Raw genomic sequence first — 18,186 nt, 5'->3', positions numbered from 1 at the left:
ACAAAAGTACCAAGTCACATGCTGAAAGTACCAATCTTTGTAATACCCCCTCTTGTAAAAATGTTTCTTATCCAAAACAGGTCTGCTGCCTGACAACAACTATCTACTTGTTTCATGGAGAAAACATGGTCAAAGTAAAAAATGAACAGCAAACAAGAAACAAGCTCAAGATAAACTGCTTAAAGGATTACTGCACTGTTTATGCATCACACATGATAGATTGGCTTTCTGTTTAGTTTATGGGTAAAGCCTGGAAAGATGACTGCAAGTCTCCAACAAATGTAATCAGCTTCTGAAAATACTGTAATCCTGCCCTTTATTACAAATGCTGTCAAATGCATTTCAATGCCTAAAGTTTATATGTTATCTAGTTATCTAAATATTCTCTGAATGGCAACAACAAAAAGGCTTTCAATGTTGGTAATTCTTTAACAGTATGCTTATTAAAGCTTACTGTGCATCTTACAATCTCAGACAAGCTTACCTGATGGTCATTAAAGCATTGCTACTTAAACACAGAACAACAGGCACTGCAATAACATGTATTTTCTGAATAATAAGAAGCATAATTCAACAGTATAAAAATATGACAGAAAACCGGAACATTCTGCAAAATCAAGGACAGATGAAAAGCCACTGTAGTACTTGTGTCTATCTTGGATGGGGGGAGACTCTGCACACTTACACTGCATAACTGCTCCTTGCCTTGTTTGGACACATCCAGAGTCACTATATGGGGTAGTGGGGTACAACAAGTATGTCACAATTTGAAATGTCTCTAGCTGGTGGTGATGGCCCTGACACATTTGTCATACCTCTCAACTTCAGAGCAAGAAATCTGGACAAAGCCATAAATAGAAGTGGGGTAAAGGCCCAAGAATAAGGACACTTTTAAATATTGCTCTTATAAATGTATTTATTTATTTTATTTTATTTTATTTTACATTTCTTTACCGGGTAGTGTCCGACTGGGCTGGATTGCCCCTTTTCAGTGGAGACCCAGGGAGAAAAGCTCCGGTTAAAAAACATTACAATAATAAAATGCAGAAATTACATCAGAATGCTTGTAATAAGATACAAAAGTTACATAAGAGAATTCAAAATTAAAAATAAGTACAACATTTACATCTGAACTAATAGAAAATGTAATACTTAAATGTAATTGTGACTACTATTCTTACATTAATAGCTTCAAGTAGAGATATAGCAATCACTAGTGATATGGAAAAATAGTTTGGAGCTGTAAAGGTGAATAGCCTAGCTTAACAAGGCATGTTTATTCAGAGATTAGAAAATTAATGAATTTAAACGTGTTTGTGTAACCGAGATAGCAGGTGAAAGAAACAAATCAGATGTGGAAAATGTAATGTAAGAGATTAACAATGTGGCTGAGGAGAGAGGAGATATCTGGGTTGGCTACAGGGGTAAAGCCAGTTATTTTTTAGATATTTCTTTAATTGCATTTTAAAAGAAAAGAAGCAGGGGGTGATTTGTTTGTTAGTTGGGAGGGCATTCTATAAACTTAGAAAGATAATAGAATAGTAGGTCTTGCTTTAGTATGAATTTTCTGAAGGGTATGAAATCTGAAGCTCAAATGTCTGTCATTATTTTCTAACATCAGTCTTTAATGAGTTGCCACCAATTTGCCAGAAAACCACAATTTTATGAAAAATGGACCAAAAATATGATGCAAAAATATAAGATAGCCACAGAGTATAGCTGGGAACATGTCAAAAAAGGGACACTTTTTTAATATTAGTACTGTTAAGTTGAGCAGCTGACAAAATAAGATAATATACATGCATTTCTTAAATAAAAGTTATCTATAACTCTGATCATTACAATTATTGATTAATTGTAAACCCTCCACATTTTCTTCTAAAACTGCCATTTTGCTGAGGGATTATTAGGGGGAGAGCAAAATTTTGAGCCAAAATCAGGGACAGTTGAGAGGTTTAGATATACCTAAGTCTATAAAGTGATTTATTTGTGCATACCTCTCAACCTCTCTAAAAAATGCTCTTGTATAAATTTAGACAGTTGATAAAATAACAGGTCTTGCTTTAGCATGCATTTTTCTGAAGGGTGTGACATCTGAAACTCAATGTCTGTCATTATTTAGTGACTTAATTCCTAAATGATTTGCCAGAAAAACACATATTTTATAAGGAACAAACCAAAAATAAGAAGCAAAAATCTATTCAGTCTGCAAAAATCTGGACAGTTGAGAGGTAAATTTCAGCCGGGGCTGTCTTTGAGTTTGCCACCATTCCCCTCTCACAAAATCATGGTCGAATGGGGCCTATCCCCTGCAGCCATTCCAATGTCCTTTTACTTAGCTATTTTGCCCCATTTACCATAAACACTGTAATGTGCATACTGATTTACTTCTACGATGATTTGGATTTCATTTAAAAGTTGTATTTACATTTTACAGCATAAACACTAATAGACATCTGCTACACAATGCAGTCTCACAATGAAAATAGACTTAGCATTAAAACTTCTCTGCCCTGGAAACCTCACATTCATAGAAACAGCATTGAAACCCACATTCAGTGAAAATACATCTGGCCAGTGGCAGATAAAGATTAACATTGGTCTGTTTTCAAATCATAGGCCCCTTCAACACAAAACATACATGTGTTCTTTGATACACCTTCCTGAGTGTATTAAATTATATTCCTTGTATAATACAGTAGAGTTGTTAGAGGGTGTTTTACCTTTATTGTTTTGAACATTTTCCAGTAAACAATGAAACAAAATGCATGCACCAATAATGAGAAAGCTTCCCAGTTCAGAACATTTTGATCATAAAAGTCTACTTGAACTTCTACAATCCACCAATATCAGTAAATATGCATAATCTCTGCAGAAGTAAAAGTCATCTAAATACTTCCACATTAAAGAGGTCTGTAACTAAAGTAAGTCTGTAACTGAAGAAGTTGCTACTAGCAAACAACTTTGTATTTCATTGTTTCATCTACAAAAAAGTGCCTGTTGCCTTTGAGGAATAAATTGCATATGTTACTTTAAAGCAATGATAAGCTAGTAATATTGCAATAGGGAATGGATGACAAACTGATAACAGGTTCATAGTTACTAGGTATCTCCACCAAACAGGGCATTCTCAGGAATGCAACATCCACCCCCTTTAAAAGTACAACACAGCACAGTATCAGCAATGCATCTACATACCATAGGAGTAGAACCCACAGCCTTCTGAATCAAAAGCAAGTATTCAACATGTTATGCTATTAACAATGCAAGTAGACTCAGCATAAGCAGCACTAAACTTCTCTTCCCCTGAAGCTCTCAGCTCCTTGTAAAATCCACTCAACACCCAGCTGTATTGCTCAACTTTGCAGCACAACAAATCTGGAAAAAGCCAACATTTATTGGAGGGGGGGGGCAAAAGCCCCAACACCAGGGACACATTTTAAACATTGCTTGTATAATCTTGGAAAGTTTCTAGAATAAAATATTGTGTTACCACCATGGATTTTACTGCCAAGTCTTGAGTCCAGGACCCTGTGCACTACAGTCAGAGCATCATGCCACTATGTCAAATCAGACGTTTCCTGAAAGCCAGGAGGACTGAAACTTAAATGGCTATCATTTAGTGAATTCAGTTCTTACCATATATTTTAACCTCTTAGCACAAAACAGCTGTACAAAGCCATTAATGGGGGAATACAGCCCCTAAACATATTCAGTGAATTCAGTTCTCGTCATAGCTCTCAAGCTCTTAGCACAAAACATCTGGACAAAGCCAATAATAGGGAAATACAGCCCCAAGAATAGGGACAAATATCAAATATCAATCTTATAAACTTAGAAAATGGTTAGAATAAAAGGTTTTGTGTTACCATGTACTATCTGAAGAATATGAAGTCTGAAATTCAAAAGCCTATCATTATTTAGTGAATTAAAAATCTAGAAAACCAAAGATTTTATGAGAAACAGAATAGAAAAAAATATGAGGCAAAAATCTGAATAGTTTAAACAAGTGATGGTGGGTAAGAAATTCAGGCTCTTGCTACCTGCAAACAAGGTAAAGGGTTTGAGCCTGAGTTACTCTTTCTAGCCACCAGGTATATCTAACTGTGGCATTTTACGCACTTACACACACACACACACACACACACACACACACACACACACACACACACACACACACACACACACACACACACACACACACACCAGTAGCTTAGTAGCTTTGTTCTACAATGTCCCATCTTCCTGCAGCTGCGTTTGAAATAATATAAAGTCCCATCTTCCTGCAGTTTGAAATAATACAAAGTCCCTTCTTCCCACGAGAGCAGCTATCCATACGTGCATGCAGATGTTGCAGTCCAATCCCCTTCCAGTCTAGGCAGTTGTAACCACATAGACTTCTGGGCATCTGTACTCTGATGTCTTCTCTTCATATTCCAGACTGGATAAACAGCAGCCCAGATTCCAGCACGCATGCGCAAAGTTCCGAGAACTCATCAAGCACGTATGCGCAGAGTTCCGGGACTCACAGCTAATTTATTTTATTTCTTTTATTTTACAGCTGAGGGGCTGCAGTCTTGCACTCCAATAGCATGAGCTGCTCCAGGAGAAGACATCCACTTATCCAATGCATGTTGAGGTTGTTAATAAAACATGGCATAAGCATCCCAGACTATAGGACCAAGACAATTCCTCAGCAATTAGTTCACACAGCAGCACTCTCACTATCAGCCTGTATGTCTATAACTAGGAAACATATCTGTAAGAGTCAGAGGAGTGCAGACTCCATGCCTTTAAGGCCCACTGAGACTGCTTCTATCAATTGTATTGTTTTTGAAATATGTGATTCTGTTTTTAAGCACACAAATATCATCTTACCCAGGCTGGATAAGAATAGAATGAAGGCTAGCTATATTTTCAGAGCCAGTCTCAAGGATGCAATAAAGATTCTGAGATCTCTTAATTTGGACAAGTATGACTATAACCTGTTAGTGGCCCTCATGGGTTTGAATGGTCACAGGCAAACTACATGGAGAAATATGCAGAGCAATATGATTGCTTTTATTTTATTATATTTTATTTTATTTTATATTTATTGACTGGGATAGTCCAACTAGAATCATGCCCATTTTCAGAGGTGGCCCGGGGAGAAAAGCTCCAAGGTAGACAGATACAATAATAACAAAGAAGGCATATTACACATATGGAATTTACAAAGAATACATAAGCAGACATGAATAGACAATTTCACAAGTTCGAGTTACCCCTGGTAACAGTCAGGGGAAAATTCAACAGTAGTTTGAGTAATTGATTATTCACATTCATGATGAGAGTTAGCCAGGAGTGTTGCAGTGGCAAAGCCAGTTTAATGGGGTCTATGTTATATGTTTGAATGCTTAATTGTTTGAACCACTAATGATCAACAGTTAGTGATCGAACAATTAAATGTTAAAACATAAAAAATTTATATTTTAATAAAAAAAAGAAAATGTAAAGGGTGTAAGCAGGGGGCAAGCCCTCCTGCACCCCCACACCCCCTGCTACTTAAATATACCAACTCTGAGATTGCACTTCAAATTTCCCATTTCCTACACTGTGGCGTGATCTTGGAGTTGGTATATTTTATTTACACCCTTTAGTTTGTTTTTTTTTTTCGTACAGTTTATTTTTTTTTAATTTTTTAAAATATTTGAACATTTAAATGATCGATCACTAAAGGTCGATCTTTAGTGATTCAAACATTTAAGCATTCAAATATTTAACATAGACCCATTTAGTGCCAGATGCTGTTTGAGTTTAGCTTTAAACTGGCATAGGGAGGAGAGCAAAGTAATATCAGCTGGAAGTAGGTTCCAAGCTCTGCCTGCAGAGTTTGCAAAGAGGGAATCACTGGCTACTTTGTTAGTTTTGATTTTCTGAATTAGTAGTCTGTTCAAGGATTGAAGCAGTCTCAGATTGTTATAAGGGGTGATGATATTTTTAAGAGCTGGTGTATTATCTGGATTATAGAGGATTTTATTAGCTATATACAGAAGATTATATTGGATTAGACTGGGAAATTCTAGCCACCCAAGCTGTTTAAGGCTGATGCAATGGTGTGTTCTGAAAGGCAGGCCAGTGGCAAACCTGGCAATGTGATTGTAACAGGCTGACAGTGTATTAAGTGTAGTCTTGTTTAGATTAGAGAGAGGAGGGGAAGCATATAGAAGTGTTGAAAGCAGGTGAGAGTGAGCTATGACCTTCTTAGCTGGAGGGGTTGGGAAGGCTTTTATTCTATACAGTGACCCCAGTTTTTTATTGATGGTCTTGATCGATTGGTTTACATGCAGGTCAAATTTTAGGTTAGTATTGATAATGACACCTAGTAGTTTTGTAGAGGGGTCGGGGGTGATTATAGTACCATCTTTTGCATTTATGGTGAAGGTAAAAGCAGCAGACCTTTGTGTTGGTAAGAATAACAACATTTTAGTTTTTTTGGGATTTAGAAAAAAATGATGTTTGGAGAGCCAGTTTTCTATAGTATTAAAGGTGGACTGGGTAGCAGACTTCAAGTCTGAAGGAGATGTAGCGGAGCAAGTCAGGGTGGAGTCATCAGCACATTGGATACAGCTGACATTTAGGATGACTGTATATAAGTCATTAATAAAGATGGAAAACAGTAGGGGGCCTAATATGGAGTCTTGTGGTACTCCAAGGGTGTTAGGTAATGGGTTAGAGAGCTTGTTCTGTCAGAGAACAGCCTGCTGCCTCCCACTGAGGTAGGATTTAAACCAGTGAATGGCTTTAGAATTTAGACAGAAAGATTGCAGGGTGTGAATCAAAAGTTGGTGATCCACCATGTCGAATGCCTTGGAAAGATTCAAGAAGAGGGCTGAGGATATATGATTATTGTTATGATTATTATTTATGGTATTGGTAAATACTAGTAGGGCTGAAGTTGTGCTGTGGTGTGGACAGAAGCCATATTGGGTATCGGCCATGAGGTGATTCTGAATTAGGTGGTGCATGAGTTGTTTGTGTATACATTTTTCCATAATCTTAGCTAGTGGAGAAAGTATAGCTATTGGTCTGTAATTGGAGAATTCAGTGGAGGAACCTCCATTATGTATTTGGATTGCGTAGGATGTTTTTCAAATGATAGGAATTTTAGCCTCTGCTATGGTACAATAAATTAGTATTGATACTGGATAAGCAATGGCATCAGCTGATTTTTGAAGGTACTCAGTGGGGAGTTGGTCAGCGGAGAGTGTGGTGGGTTTTAATTTTTTGATCAAAATACAGATAAGCGACATGGACACTGGTTGGAAGCTGAACGAGAGTAGGTTTATAGGGGTGGTGCTATCAGAGCCAAGAGATCTAGGAGGTAATTGGCTAGCTAGGGCTTGAATTGTCTCTGTAAAGAAATGGTTAAAACTATCTGAAACATCCTCGGGGGGTTTATCAATGGTAGCAGCAGGGATAGGGGTAGAACTTTTTCCAGGATGAAGTAAGTTATTCAGACCTGCCCAGAACTTCTGAGGGTTGTTCAGGTCTGCTGTCTGGAAATTGCAGTAGAATTGTTTTTTGTCATGTGAAATGGATTTTTTTTTGTTTCATTCCTAGCTTGCCAGTATTTAACATGATCATGGGGGTCTTTAGTAGAGCGCCAGAGAGCCCAAATTTTGTTTCTACTGGTAATTTGTAGTCTAGATTCTTTAGACAGCCATGGTGCAGTTTTTGCCTTTGTTCGCTTTGAGCGGGCAGGTGCATGCAAGTCAAGGATTTCAAGAAATTTGTTGTTAAAATATACAACTGCCTCTTCTAAGGGGAGGTGTTTTAGCATAGCCCAGTTACAGGAGTTAAGTTCCTGTTGGAATTTGGCAGGGTCAAAATATTTTTTGTTTCTGACTTTTCTGAGTAAGTATTGATAAGGATTAATGGCTTTTTTTGCTTAACTATGTAAGTGAGAAGGTGGTCACTTAGGTCATTTACTATAAATATGTCCAAGACAAGAAGTACACTGGTCTTTAGTGGAATTTACTATCACCCAGAATGATGCTAAGTTACAAAAAAAAAAAAAAAAAAAAAAGAAAAAATATAATTGCCTTTAATAATTTGACATGTAGTTGGTGTACTCCCAGGAAGATGTAATGCCTCACAAGCATTCCCAAATATGAATATCTCTTGCTGTGTATTTTGCATTTTGGCTAAAACCTTTGCAGTCCTCATAGTGTTATTGTTAGACAAAGTCCATCTGCAGACATTCCACCTTATTAAGTCTATTTGAGCACATGAAGGTGGCTTTACTTATGGCTAAGAATTTTCACACACACACAAAAAAAGATCTTTAAACCCACTTTCAACTTGAATATATACATGTATACGTAATTAAAGAGACATAGTTTCAAATCAATAAAAACACTCCCTGTATTCCTGGCACCTATGATATCTTTGGACTTACTGTCAATTGCAGGGGATTATTAGGATTATCAACATTTGTCAAAAATACCATCATCTTACCACTAATTGTCATGCACAGCAGCATTCCTACTATCTCCAAGGTAAACTTAGACAAATGTATAGGGAACTAAAAATAATTCGCCCCTGGTCTGACTTGTATTGTCCTTCTGAAGTCTGGAAACAACTTTTGAATATGGCATATTGGCTTGGTTTGTAATTCTCTGCAGTCTGAACGCTAAGTTCTTACTTAAGATGTTAAATATAATTAAGGGTAATATAAGACATATTATGGACCAGGTTCAGAATCAGTTTGTTATAAATGTGAGACATCATGCAGTGGTTGAAACTGGCATTGACCAGTTGTAGTTTTGTATAATTGACTGTAGCAGTATTGGAACATTGACAAATGGAAAATACAAATGATGACATCATGTACAATATCAGGTATCCCATCACATGCTCATTTCTTGAAACAAACAGCTGAATACAATTACCATCAAAACACGGAAGAAATAATTGGTAGGGAATGCTTGAAAGTATCCTTAAACTTGAAACTACATTATGCTGCATGATATATTCTAGAACAATCTTTAACAATTCTATAACAGTCTCAGGCTGTTGAGACAAGGTAGGAACTAACATATCCACATAGTATAAGGTGACATATACACTGACATCCTAAGACTTTCTGAAGAGAAAATCAGACCAGTGTTATCATTAGAAACAAACAGACAAACAAACAAAGCATGATCATTTTATAGGATCTCCTGAAACATGGTCAAAATAGCTCCTTTGAAAGTGAGCATAATCAGTTCTGGAAAATGATGTGTAAAGGCTGCCCTAAGTGAATATTTGACCTGTCTTTGGGTACAGCAATCACGCAAGGTATCGTCATTCCACAAAACCTTTACCAGCAAGGCAATGTCTGAGGAATGCTAAACTGTCGTGGGTACCCGGAAATCATCCTAAATATTTGTTAAATCAAGATTCTCTGCAACAGAAGAAAGTATCTTCATTCCTGAACACTGTAATATGTAAACGCCACCCTAAATGAACATTTGACCTCACTTCAGACACAAATATCATGTATGAAACCTTTACAGTAGAGTGAAGGCTGAGGAACGCTAAACTGACTGTCAAGGCTAATAGGCTACTCTGACATCATCCTAAACATTGGATAAATCAAGCTTCTCTGTAACAGAAAAAATATCTTCATTACTGAATGCTAAAGTATGTTATTTCAATCAAAAGCTACCCTTTACAATTCTCATAGTTGGCATGTACACAGCTTTGGAGCACATGGAGTATACACTTACCTAGCTATTAACCACCAATAGGAAAGTCTCTGGCATACTGTGTCCTTACCATTTCCTTTCTCCTCAGTAGTAAAGTATTTCACTTTCTACATTCGATTTTTTTTACTTATAGTCAATGTTTTTTATACAAGAAAATAACTGACTGAGTGAATTCTATTTCTCTTCCCCTTGTCAAGCAGTTTTAGCATTGTCTGTTGTTTAACATTAACTAAAAGTTGCAATAATTCATGATAAACGTATAAGCATTCTTGAGGGAATGAGCATCATAGCTATATCAGTCATTATTTTCTAGGATGCAACAAAACCTTGGCAACCTGGTGCAACCTGCTTGATTCGCCCTTGAGGCACTTGAACTCACTCCACTCCCCTAACCTACCCCCAATTCCCACCGACTCCCATATCATCATACTGTACCACAGTACAAGCAGAAAATGATTGATTTCAACAACTGGCTAAGTTTCTGGTGTCATTCTAAGGGTAACCAGTATCTGTCTTCCTGGGATGACATAATTGACAGACCTCGATATTTTGCCAGAGATGGCCTGCATCTGTCACCCCTGGGCTTCTGGATACTGGCCAAGGCTCTTGCCACCCCTATAATGTCTTTTTTACGTGGTGTTCCATAGACAACATTACCACCACCACCCCCATATCATCATATTATACCACAGTACACTAAAAGCCAGTGGTGTTTCCATATTCATAAAGGATGCATACACCTCCAGACTGGTAGCCCAACATAACGCATCAGAGATACTTCAGGTGCAGCTAATATTGTGTAAGACAGTGATTCAGGTCATAGCCTACTATATGTCCCCAACTATGTCCCAAGACTCATACTCCACATTCCTAAACACCCTGGAAAATATTAGCATCCAACCTAACACTCTTATACTGGGTGACTTCAACTACCCCTCCATTAACTGGGAAAACTACTCATGTACTAATATACTTGCCCAACATTTCCTATAATTCATTAATTCCAATGCCCTGGACCAGCTCATTCTTACCCCCACTAGAGGTGGCAACATCCTTGACCTGGTCATTACTAACATGGGTGACCGTTGCTTTACACCAATAGTCAATTCCTTCCTGGTTAGATCTGACCACAAATTAATCACCTTGGAAATCCAAATCCCACTCACCCCCCACAAATGTAGCCATCAAGAAAAACTTCTCCAAAGGTAACTTTGGGCTCCTAAAAACAGAGGTGGATAATTTAATGGCACCCATTCAAATGGAGAATAGTTGCATGACTGGCAAATCATACACCAATACACTGTACGAGCACGTACAAAAATACATGGATCTCGCCATACACAATAGAACCAAAACGCTCTCCTCCAAAAAAAATGAAGCCAATCTGGTGGTCCCCTGCCATAAATAATCTCTACAACAGAAGGAGAAAACTTGATGCAGAATAAGGTGAAGTCCCAAGACTGGAAAAACTTCGTTATCATCCTCAACAAAAAGTTAAGATCCCTCATCAAATCCTCTAAAGCTAGCTATGAAAACAGAATTGCAGCAGATAGTAAAGACAACCACAAGCCCTTTTATAGTTATGTAAAGAATCTCCATGGCAATATCCAGATTTTCTCTGAGCTACTGCACAATGGTGGCTCCTATACTGAGCCAACAGATATTGCAAATATAATGGCCGACAGGTTCAGTGTCAACTTTACACCTTCCCCCCGAAGGACCAATCACCATAACAGTAGATTGCCAGGCACCCAGTATTACTGCTGCCCAAGGCCAAGAATACAGCCTCTATGGGACCAGACAGTATCCCTGGCTGTGTTCTATAAGAACTACAGAGTGAACTGGTACCTCACATATGTGCCCTGTTCAATCACAGCCACACCTCAGGCTTTATTCCTACTGAATGGTGCACTGTGACAGCCATCTCTCTCCACAAAGGAGGAGTGACTACACACCCTACAAACTATCTCCTCATTAGCCTGACGAGTCTGATATGCACAGCTATGGAACATATCATCATGGACATAATAAACAAGGATATAGGGAACTCTGGATCACACAAAGTTTGGTTTTGTGAAGGGTAGATCATGCCTGCTCAACTTGGTTGAATTCTTTGATACAGTCATCAGAGCTGTGGATGAAGGCAAGGTGGTTCATACAGTCTACCTTGATTGGGCCAAGGCCTTTGATCCACTCAGGAATCATAGAAAAACTCACTAAGCTAGGCATCACTCCTATATCTCTAGGTGGGTTGCAAACTGGCTCACAGATAGAACTCACAGTGTGAAAGTAGCTGACTCCAAGTCAGACTGCCAACCAGTCATGAGTGGAGTCTCACATGGTTCGGTCCTGGGTCCTCTCCTGTTTGGTATCTACTTCTCTGAAGTCCAGGCCAACACAAAGGGACTCTGGCTGACAAATTTCCCTGACAATTGCAAGTTGGGAGCTATTATTATCTCCTCAAATTATGCTGACATCCTACAGAAAGGCCTCACTGAGATTGGTGTCACAACCATGGCCTTAAGCTCAATGCCAGAAAATGTGTCGTCATCCCCTCTGGGAAAAACCTGGTTCCCATGAATTACCTGACTGATGGTAGTCCACTGAATACAGAAGGCATTATAAGAGATCTGGGAACACAGGTTCACAAGAACCTCTCTTTTGACCACCACATTGCCACTGTGGTCAGAAAGTCCTTCTATGTGGCACATCTCATTACTAAGGGTTTTGCATTTAGTAGGAAAGAGGTCATTGTCTCCTTCTACTCTTCCCTCATTAGGCCAATCATTGAGTACAATGCCCCATTTGCCATATACCTCACTAGACACCTGCAACAACTGGAGAAGCCACAAAAGTACCTCACAAAGAGGATCCCAAGCCTTAAACACTTGTCCTATATGGACAGACTAAAAAAACTCCAACTATTCTCTGTCTCATGTCACCTACTTAGAGGCGATCTCTGCTTGACTTGCAAAGCCAAGTGCCACAAGCTCTGTTAGAAATGCCACATCTAAAGAAATCCCAATCCCTGTGCACCACATGCTCCAGAGACCTCAGCCTCATTACCAAAATCAACAGAATGTGTGGAAGGACAGGTTCATAACCCAGAGACTGCCCATGCTATGGAATAGACTTCCCATATATGTCAAACAGAGCACCTCACTGGCCCTCTTCAAGAGAAATCTTGATGAGTGGATGGGAAATAGAAAATTTACTCGGGGATCACTCCAGTGGCTCTACTTGACAGAGGCACTGGTAACTAAGTTTGGGTGGCATGATGCTAGGGTAATTCTAAGGGGTAGGCTTGTAAAGGCCTCAGGGCCATTAGCCTAGTACACACCTATGAACCTATATACATCCCTAGCTCCTCCCACTTAACATCCCTCCTAAACTCCTCCTACATCTAATTATGCAAGCAATAATGCCCAACAGGGTGTGTTTTAATGTGTAACTAATGCCCGCCCAGGGGTGTTATGAGGCCAGACGCCACAGGCGAAGGGCCTCTACACCACTGGAAGGCATTAATCAGACATTAACACACATCCTGGCAGGCATTATTATACTCAGAGAATGGGCTCTCTGTAAAATCGTTGCATTTAACTTACTTATTTATTTTTAAGTACTATATTATTTTTTTATGTATTTTTGATGTAAAATAGTTCTTCTGCCTAATGTCTCAAACTTGCTGTAGTATATACTAATGATGTTGGAGTAAGCATTTTACATCTAAAATGTAACACTTAAAAATATCTAGGCATTTATTTTATTTTTTGGTCCCTTACTCCTAAAATGTTTGGTTTGTTGCTAGTCGTTAGAGACTGAAGTTATTAAATAATGGCATGCATTTGAGTTTCAGATTATTTTTTTTTAATTCATACTAACACAAATCCTTTTAATTAAGCAAACTTGTAATTTTATAAGAACAGTAATTAAAATATGTTCCCATTTTTGAGCTTTTATTGCCTCTTTATTTTAGTCTTTATCCAGATTTCTTCAGCTGAAAGGTCCAGAGCTATGCAAACATTTTTACTGTTGTTCTTACTCAGTCTCTCACGCATACCTCTGTTTCAGAAAATGCATGCTAGCACACATCTTAGTATTCAAGTAAAATATGTCCCTATGTTTAGCCTTTGTCCCCATTTATTTTAGGTTTATCAAAATATTTTGAGCAAAGAGTCAGCAGAGCATTCTTTCCAATTGTCCAGATTTTTGCAGAATGTCCATATTTTAGGCTCATAAGTTTTGTCCCTTCCTCATAAAATCGGTATTTTTCTGGCAAATCATTGGAGATTGAAATCATTAAATAATGACAAACATTTGGGATTCAGATTTCATATCCTTCAGATAATACATGCTAATGGAAACCCCATTGTTCTAACAACTTTCTAAGTTTTGTAAGAACAATATTTAAAATATGTGCTTATTTCTGGTTGTTTGTCCTTCATTACTTGTGGCTCTGCCATATTTCTTGTACTGAGAAGTTGAAAGGTATGGTCAAGAGGTATGCAAACCTCTTATCTCATGCTGCTGCTGTCAGAGATTGCTCTCACTCTTCACTCACACACACACACACACACACCCACACACACCCCACACACACACACACACACACACACACACACACACACACACACACACACACACACGCACAACAAAAGTGCTGCTTAGTGAGTGTAAGATAATGGTTCAATCAAGCTGTCACTCTCATTCATGCATGCACTCTCACACATAAACACATCCACAAATGTTTTTTTTTTTAACTTTTTTCTTTATTATTTTACACTCACTAAACAGCAAAAGTGCTGCTTAGTGAGTGTAAAATAATGGCAGCTGTTAATTATTTTTTCAATCTGAGCTCCATGCCAGCTTGATATGCTGCTGTGAAGAGGCGGACTCATTTTTCAGTGGGCATTACTTGTATATTAATACCCTGCTGAAAAATATTTGTTCTTCAATCAGGATGCAATCTACAGATCACCCATTCTCTAATCTAAAATAACTACTGTATCTAATCATTATTTATAATTCATTTTATTCATTGAGCTCGCAACTAGTTTATTCTTATGTAATTATCTTCTAGTCACTTCCTGTCTATACACAACCTTACTATAGCCTTCATTCTCAAATGTTTTTCAAACCTTTTACCCTTAACCATTCACAATGTTAGCTCTTAAGGACTATTCCACAGTAACCATTTTCTTGCTATCCCAATGGTTCTTCTTTCCACTTCTATAGTTCTACTAACTCTTACATATTCTATAGCTTTGCAATCATCCAACATTTTTTTTGCCTATGGGAATTATAACTATCAGTACTTCAAAAGCTTACTTAGTTACAAGTTACTCTGATCTCTCCCTGCCTATTGGATCCAGGTATCTCAATCTCCCCCTGACTAAAATTTCTAAAAACTTATCATGACCCTACATTGGCAAAATATATTCTTACATGAATAAGAATCCTCTTAAAACTAAACTTATCTCCATATACTTCTCATGCATCACTCTGTCTGGTGATATCCATCTCAATCCTGGTCTCACCCACCCAACAACAACCACACCCTATAATAAAATCTTAAAATTAGTAAATGTAGAACTATGCAGTATCTGCAACAAAATCATAGATATTCATGATTGTACATTTCAACATACCTCAAACAACCTGACCACCATGGAAACCTGGCTTTAATAAAAAAGACTCCAAAATTTCTAATCACAGGCTATAATATAGTAATAAATCCTTAGCAATGTCGCAGGAACACAGTGGCTTTTACACTTCAAATATAGAAAGAATCCACTCGTTCAAAAAGAACAATAGCTCCACATAAAATAAAAAAGGGAACGTTCTTTATTTCACGATCAGTAAGCGCTTTCCCCCATAGAGGGCTTCATCAGACTGTACAAAGTTGGTTAACAGGAACAGCCCTTAAATAATCAATTCATTTAAGAAATCAAATCAATTAAAGAATTTTTTGTACACTCAATTAAAGCACTTAGAATATAGTGATGCATTGAGCAAAATAATACTTAAACATCAACTCATTCAAATCTGCGCCATTATAGACAATATTACTATGTAAAAAAGGAACTAGTTAAAAACTACTTAGAAATAATCATTTATCTAAATTAGCATGGTATGCCTCTGTGTTTTTGTATATATTTCATTTTGAGAATTACTTAGAGGGTATTCCCATTGTAATGCCAGCTAAAAGCCACCAGATGGTGGTAGTTCTTAAATTACAAAATGCATTAGACATGCATAACTTAATACAAAGCCTTTTACCATAGGTATAATCTATGAATATATTAACTATAAATTATTTAAACTATTGGATGTACTTAAAAACATCATTGAATTCATAGAAAAGCATAATATTGAATCATGAATATGGATGTAAATAAATATAGAGGATTATATACATTAACAAAGGCTATAATTCCTAACCATATTACTTCTCTATTATGATTAAAAAGTCCATATGATCTTAACAATGCATTTCATAGGAACAATAATAGTAAAAATTATACGCAAAGATAAATACAGTCGATACGATTACTTAAAAGTTTTACCTAATCTCCTCTTTTTAAGAAAGGGATAGATGTCAATTTTGTCATTCAAGCCAGGGGGGTGATCAGCTTTACAACGAATGATCCATCTAGTCTCATGTTCTAGAGTAGTTGTTTCTATGTCCCCTCCTCTTAAAGTATGTGTGATGATTTGTATAACAAAGAATGTAAAGGTGTGTTTACTTCCTTTCTTCTTAACATGTTTGGCTAGGGCATTCCTTTCATCACCTATCCTTATGCTGTAATTATGTTCCCTTACTCTCTCTCTTAGCTGTCTGTTCGTTTTTCCTATATAGAAAGCTGTGCAAGCACAGCACTGAGCTAAGTAGACCACATTGTCTGTTCTACATGAGGTACCAGTGTGGAAGGTGAAGGTGTGCCCTGTGGATGGTAACTTAAAATGTACGTCAGTATTAATGTAACTGCATTGATTGCAGTTATTGCAGGGAATGGTGTTGATATGGTGAGTAAAGTGGCTGCTCGTGAGTTTATGACATAGAGTTCGCTTTAGGTTGAATTTATTTTTATAGCTGAATCTTGGTTGTTCACCTATTAGACTACGGACATCATCATCTATCCTCAATAGATGCCAATGTTTGGCTAATATATTCTTAACCTCACTAATATCTTTAGTATAGTATAGCGAGAAGCTAACCACTGAATCTTTTACTCTATTGCTAGTGTCTTCTTCATCTTCTATATTAACTCTGCTGGAAAAGTAAGGACGTGCTCTAGTGTCTCTTAATCCATATACTTCATCTATTGCTTTATTTACATCTCCTGCACTGTAGGACCTTTCTAATAATCTGTCCTTTAACCCTTCGACCTCATCTAGAAAACCTATCTCAGTGGGATTGAGCCTGGATGCTCTCATTACTTGTCCCTTAATTACATTATCGAAAATGTGCTTGGGATGCATACTATTCCTGTGTAGAATGGAATTCCTGAAGCACATTTTCCTGTGGACGGAGGTATTGATGATACCGTTGCTTAGTTTCATTACATTCACGTCCAAAAAAGAAATAAGTTCCAAAGAGTATGACATAGTAAACTTAAGAAAAGGTGTTAGGCTGTTGATATCCTTCTCAAATTCTAACAAGTTGTCTATATTTCCTTTCCAGACCAGAAAGAGGTCATCCACGAATCTCTTATAGAAAACAACATTGTTTCTAAAAGAAGAAAGGTGGAATAACTCTTCATTCTCCCATTCAGCCATTACTATGTTGGCGTAGCTATTGGCACAAGATGTGCCCATAGCTACGCCATCATTTTGTATATACAAATTATCATTGAAAATGAAGATGTTGTTCTCTAGTATAGTTTCCAAAAACATGGTTAATAATTCTATGAATTGATTATCCATGTCTGCATACTTTCTAAGATAATTGGAGACGCTGTTAATACCTGCATCATTAGGTATGACAGTAAAAAGACTTTTTACGTCCAAAGTTACTAGCAAATAGTCTTCAATATTGTCTTCTTTGGAAAGATATTCATACAACTCTAGCAGAAACTGTTTACTATCCTTTAAGATGTTTGCATTACTTTCCAATACTGTTTTCAAGTGTTGTTCCACAAAAAGGGAGAATGGTTCTGTTAGCCACCCACGTCCTGAGACAATGGGTCTCATGGGGGGGTTTTCTAACCCTTTATGTATTTTAGGGAGTCCTTTCAAAACAGGAAATAACAGATGGTTGACTTTAAGAAACATATAAAAGTCTTTCTTAATTAGATTACTTCTTAATAAATCATCTAGAGTATCATAGACTCTAAAAATTCTTATAATTACATCATTAATGTCTAGTCTCAAGTAACTGCCATCATTGTTCAACATATCAGTCATGTTTCTAACGTAATGTTCAGTGCTCATAACTACTAGTGGTCCTCCT

Source organism: Protopterus annectens, chromosome 2.part0 (assembly GCF_019279795.1).
Source record: "Protopterus annectens isolate FY-2018-M chromosome 2.part0, PAN1.0, whole genome shotgun sequence".
In the NCBI taxonomy this organism is placed as follows: Eukaryota; Metazoa; Chordata; order Ceratodontiformes; family Protopteridae; genus Protopterus; species Protopterus annectens.
Note: the sequence above shows the minus strand (reverse complement) of the source record.